The sequence below is a fragment of the Heloderma suspectum genome, chromosome Z, assembly GCF_057233095.1.
Source record: "Heloderma suspectum isolate Gila_16-S chromosome Z, 16-S_ref, whole genome shotgun sequence".
Taxonomy (NCBI): Eukaryota; Metazoa; Chordata; class Lepidosauria; order Squamata; family Helodermatidae; genus Heloderma; species Heloderma suspectum.
The window spans coordinates 10374362-10380561 of record NC_139476.1 but is presented as its reverse complement, the minus strand read 5'-3'; positions in this window follow the sequence as shown (position 1 = coordinate 10380561).

Below are 6200 nucleotides of genomic sequence, written 5' to 3'. Positions count from 1 at the left end.
AGAGCTTGCGTTCCTGGTTGACAGCGCAAAGCGGGGAAAGGAAGAATGAGGAAACCCAGATCCACCCCATCTATCACTCTTCAAAAGTGCTTGAATTCTGGAGCACGGCATTGGCAAAGAGTCACAAATTTGGCCACCCACATTTTTACACGGGGAGAGCCTCATCTTGAGTTCTCCTTAGAATTATGCCTTGCATGGAACAGCACTTTCTTTTGTCTGTTCTCAGCCTGCCACCAGCGAATTCCATCAGATGAGAAAAACCTATCCCTTCTCTATATATACCATTCATAAGTTTAGCAGCCTCCATCGTGTCAACACACATCAAAATATTCCACTTCGCCCAAGCCATTAATCTTCTATCATTACACAACCTAGACCCACTTTTAACTCCAGCTTTCAACAAGGGATTATTTCTAATTTTTGGCCATATAAGTCAATGTTCTATTAACTCCTCCCTTTAAAAAGAATAGTAATTGACTGGTTCAACCCACTTTCCTCAAACCTACCCCGTTGAACACCAATAGTATAAAGTTGTAGGGCATTCAGTGTTTCAAGTATTGGGGGCAGAAGAGGGAATTGTAAGATTAAATAGTTTATGTTCTGCCTTTTATCCAAGGAGTTCAACGCAGTGTATGTGATCCCACCCCCACCCCCCCAACCCTCTGAGGCAGGTTAGATTAACACAGAAGCTGGTCAAATCAGCTTTATGGCAAAGCGGAGCTTTGAAATAGAGCTGTGCGCAAATGGCCTCTCAAAACTCTCTGCCATATTTGTGGGCAGAGAAATTGGTGGAAGCCATTTCACCAAGTTTCTCGGGGCAGGGGGAGGACCACTGGCAAGGGTTGTAGCACAGCTTCTTGCTTTTTCCCCAAGGGTTGTTTTATTCTCCTACTGCAAGTAGCAACAGCATCAACTCTGCTTGCAGCCTGGCCCCCATTTTGCATGTACCACAATGCAGGTATGAGGGGGCAGTGTTCTGTCCAGCTCCAGGGAAGAGCTAGAGCTAGTGCTGTGCCTAAATCTGCCCTCCCATTTCCTGAAAATGTTCTTACCCTGAAAAAGACTTCTATTTTTCTGCCTCATTCAGGGTCCAGCTAGCATTAAGGGTCAGCATGGGGCAGAGGGCAGCTGCCAAGGGCACACACCCCAGCAGGGTCCCACTGACAAGAGTCCCCTGGAGCTGCTCTTCTTCCCCGTTGCAACCCACAGATTCACTTGCCTCTTGCTCCAGGCCAGATAACGGAGGTGGCGAGGAGGAGGAGGAGATGCCCTGGCTTCCTTGCTCCCTGGCTCTCCACCTGCCAGGCAAGCAAGTGGTAGCAAGGATGAGAAAGAGGAGAAGGAACAAAAGCACCTGATTACAATGGTGGTGAGACCCATTGAAGGAGGGGGCCTATTGGCCTGTATAGCTAGGAGGACTAGGGGGCCTGCCCCCCTACATTTTCACTGCCTACCCCATTTTTTTTTTAACAATTGCATTTATTACATAAATTTTAGAAAACCAACAGGAAAGCCTGTTTTTCTTCTTAAAGATACAGATGCTATTATTTTGGGGCAGTGCAGTGGCAGAATCTTCCCAGATTCCTAATAGTAAATGCAAATGAGGCTATACCTGAGATGAAGGAATATTTTGGCTTATGTGAACAGCTGTACATATTTTTCCAAGAAGCATGTTGCTAAGATTTAGAAAGGCTGTTCTTAAAAAAAAAAAACACCTTTTGGTTCAATGATGGACTGGACACTTGGATTCAGTTAGTTATAGCTTCAGATGAAGAATTCATTCTTTCCACACCCAAATGAATCAGTGCATCTTACCTGTGTGAAAAATTTTCTCATCTAAAATTGAGCTACTGGAGTGCTGAATCAGATCAGTAGCTTTTTTCCTCCTTTCTTACTGAAATTACACTAAAAGTAGTGGGATATCTTAAACCTGTAACATATTGAGGCAGCACTGAAACTTATTGTGTTGAGGCAGTTGCAAGAAATCCAAAATGATACTGTTTTCAACAACAGTTTTGAACCAGCCCATGAAGCAGCTTCAAAACATCTTCAGAAACTCCCTTGGACTTCAGGAAAGCTGTTTTTTAATAAATTCAGGGAACTGATAAGTAGGATTCTATGACAGGAAAACCCAGCGGGAAAAGGAGTTCGCGGGGGGGGGGGGGAATGCTTATCAGATTTGCAGATGACACAGAATTATGTGGGATACCTAATAGCTTAGAAGACAGAAACCAAATTCAAAATGATCTTGATAGTTTAGGGGGCTGGGCAGAAAAAAACAGAATGAAATTTAACAGAGACAAGTGAAAAGTTTTTCATTAAGGAAAAAAAATGCACTGGTATAAGATGGGGGATGCCTGGCTTGGCAACAGTACATGTAGAAAGGGTCTTGGGATTTTAGTCAAATCACAAGCTGAATATGAGCAAGCAGTGTCATGTGGCTGCAAAAAAGGCAAATGCAATTTTAGGTTGCATCAGTAGAAGTATGGTTTCAAAATCACAGGAAGTAATAATTCCACTCTACTCTGCACTGGTCAGACTTCCCCACGAATACTGTGTCCAGATCTAGACACCACACTTTAAGAAAGATTCAGATAAATTGGAAGCATTTCAGAGAAGGGCAACAAAGATTATCAGGAGACTAGAAATTAAGTCCTACAAGAAAAGATGGAAGGAATTGTGTGTGTTTGGCCTTGAGAAGACTGAGTGACAGGGATGTCACAGGTGCCTGATAGGGTCCGGGAGTCTGTCGCTCCACCCCCTGCCCGCAACCCCCCAGACTGCACCTGCCATTTTCCCACCTTTGTTTTTTTGACCTTCCAAATCTAGATTCTGTCTTCTATGGTGCAAGCTATCCCTTCTATTTTTGGGTCATCCACAAATCTGACATAAACTGCCTTATGCCAGGTCAGATGACGTATAGGGATGCACAAATCAGTCTCCCTCCAATCCATGTCCATTTCACATGTTTATTCCTACATTCTTCTGTTCTGCCTGCAAATTAGTTTTTTGGATCCACAAAAAAAATATTGAAGTGCTATTTCAATATGTATTTTTGAACATATTCTCATTAAAAATGTTTCTAAATGCATTTCGTTGTTAAAAAGCACATTTTAAAACGTGTTTAAAATGCATTCAAACCAAGAAACCCACCACAACATTTGAAGAACTGCGAAATCCAAAGGTTAACTACGTTCCGATACACCCTTTCATCCAGAAAGTGCAGATCAGGTCATTTGGAGAGAACAAATCCCTCAACCATCCTGAACTTTGTCCATGTCAAACCCAGGATTCTCTACTCTTGACTGCCAGTACATCCTTGGAGTCTCTAGCAGATGTTCTCTTCCTCCCCGTCACCTGATCCTTTTAAGTGGAGATTGAACATAGGACTTTCTGCATGCAAAGCATGTATTCCACCTCTAAGCCATGATTCCACCCTGCCTCCCCGCTCCACCACCAGGCCAGGAACCAAAAGGAACTCCAGGTAGTACTAACAATCCAGTGGAATTTTATTAAGCCCAGAGTGAAAGTTATTGGTCCAAGCCCAACACATTCTTCAGTTCAACATGAATGTTTGGAGCCAACGTGACTGATATGGGGTACTGACACTAAACCTCTCCTTTCCCTCCACCCACTGCACATATTAGCTGTAAGATTCATGCCCCTTCTCACATATTCTAAGAGTGTCTGCATGAAGATGACAATAATCCTACTGTGCCCTGGCTGCCTCAGCCCTCACTATATTTTTTATTAACATCTATATACCGCTGAACCACCAAAACTTTCTGGGCAGTTTACAAAATAGTTGTCACCCCATACATGCCTTCAATTCTGGAATGCTCCAGACACCATTCAGATGCCATGTGTGTGGTGCTTAACCCACATCACATCTAAAGGACAAAAGAAGCAACATGAATTTCATACATGCTTACACAGAAAAACATTGGAAGGAACCTCTAGAGCAGGTAAGGGGAGAAAAGCAATGTGGCATGACTTTTGATGACTGCAAACTGAGATCCCAACCACTTTCTCCTAAAGCTTGGTGTGAGGATAGCGGAGGCTGTTGCTTCGACAAAACCATTTTAAAGGAGCCTAAAAAGTTTGGATGAGAGCAGTGACGTGACAGGGGGAGCAAAGGGAGGTGGGGAGGAAGATGCGCCAAGCATACAGAAAAGTAAGTAAATCCAGAGACTGGAAGATGCTTCATGGTGTACGATATACTATTTGGCCCAATGTGTTTCAGACAATGACCTTACCAAGAGCCACCGTAACACATGCCAGTCTTGATGGGCCACGCTCTCAGAATAGGCAGAAATCTTTTTTTTTTTTTAAAGCAATTTTTTAGAGAGCACAATTCACAGCAAGGAAGATGGTTTTGGAATACATTGGATCAAGGCATATTTGGTATACCTTTTGTGCTCCAAGAATCTCTACTGCCACCACTGAGACACAAGGAATGAAGAATGAATGGCGATGAAGCAAGGTACTGATGGGGAAAGCTTCCCACCCCACCCTCCCCAGAAGGAGCAAGTGCCATTCAATTCCATAATGGAGGAGGAGGGCTATGTATGGTGCCGTGGATTCCTTAAGGAGGAAAAATAGCAGGATATAAATGTAATAAATAAGTAAAAATTGTCAACACTTCCCCATTTTCTCCAGACAAGTCAATGAAACAGTATCAGCACTGCAAGGGGCATGCACACATACACTTCCTTGCAACAGGTTTAGATTCAATTCCCCGTGCTGCATTCCCTTGCAGCAACAAGCCCTTGCTGAAGCCCTTGGCCAAAGAAAATGGGCGCTCTTTAGTGACATCTGGTGGCTAGTTAGAAACCACCAAAGGTGAAACCAGTGGCAGACAATGACATTAGAAGCTGCAACCTAGGCTTGTACAATCCAGACCTATAACAGATCACATTTTAGGAAGTAAACAAGAAAATAAAGCCAGTAGCACAGGTCCAGTAAAAAATTTTTAATAAAAGCAAGCACTCGCTCTCCTAAAACAAAACATGGACAGCTGGCTGATGGGCTCGAACACACAGATCTTGAGTTTTGTTATTTAAATCCCACTCTGTCAGCTGCCCAACAATGTACTCTGCCTCCTCCATGCCCAGTATTTGCCAACTACAATGGTGGATCTCTCCCCAGAAGGGAATCTGCTCCCATGCCTCCTCCAAATTGGTTTTTTGCTTAAATCTTGATAAGCTAGGAGACAGAATACAGACTACCAGCACTACCAATACCAAAGTATTCCTACCACATCAGTGGGTTTGTATGGCTCCCAATCCATGCTTGGGAAGGAAAATGGGAATTAACAGGCCAATGTATCCTTGCAATAAGGATGGAAGTGACATGACAGTGTCTTATTCTCATAGCTTCAGCTGGTCACATGGGATCACCTTCACATTTTATCAGTTGCTAGCCAAGAATCTAAAGGCACTGCCCTTGTGTCGAAATGTAACTGTGCTATCTCCTTGTAATTTTTTAACCTTGCATTTGAAGGATCTAGAATCATGGTAGTAGGGTTGGAAGGGGCCTACAAGGCCACTGAGTCCAGCCCCCAAGTTGAGATCGAGAGATAAAGACAGATTGAGTCCAACCTCCATCTGTCTTTATATCGCAGAATTGGAAGGGACCTCAAGAGTCATTTAGTCCAAACCCCAACCAATGCAAAATAAAAAAATAAAAATCTGCTGCTACAGCACCTTGATAGGCGGCCATCCAGCTGTTTAAATATCTTGATCAAAGGAGAGTACACTCCCTTTCTGAGGCAGGCTGTCCCACAGTCAAAACTTGTAACGCCAGGAAGTTCTTCCTAATGTTTAGTCAAAATCCCTTTCTTGTCATTTGAACCCATTTGGTTCCAATCATACCCTCTAAAGCAAGAGAAAACAAATTTGTTCTATCATCTATGTGGCAGCCCTTTAAATATTTGAAGATAGGCCACTGTTATCACCCAGTAGTCTCTTCTCTAGGCTAAAACATACCCAACTCCTTCAATCTTTTCTCAAAGGACTTTGTCTCCAGGTCCCTCACCATCTTTTACCACCCTCCTCTGGACATGATCAGATAAGACTAGCCTCTGATGGGACAAGGTTCCACACGGTGACACCCATCATGGTATAGAACAGACTGTCTTCCAACACGATGCATTCTATAAAACAGAAATACAGGCTTTCCAATAGTCTCTGACAGCACAT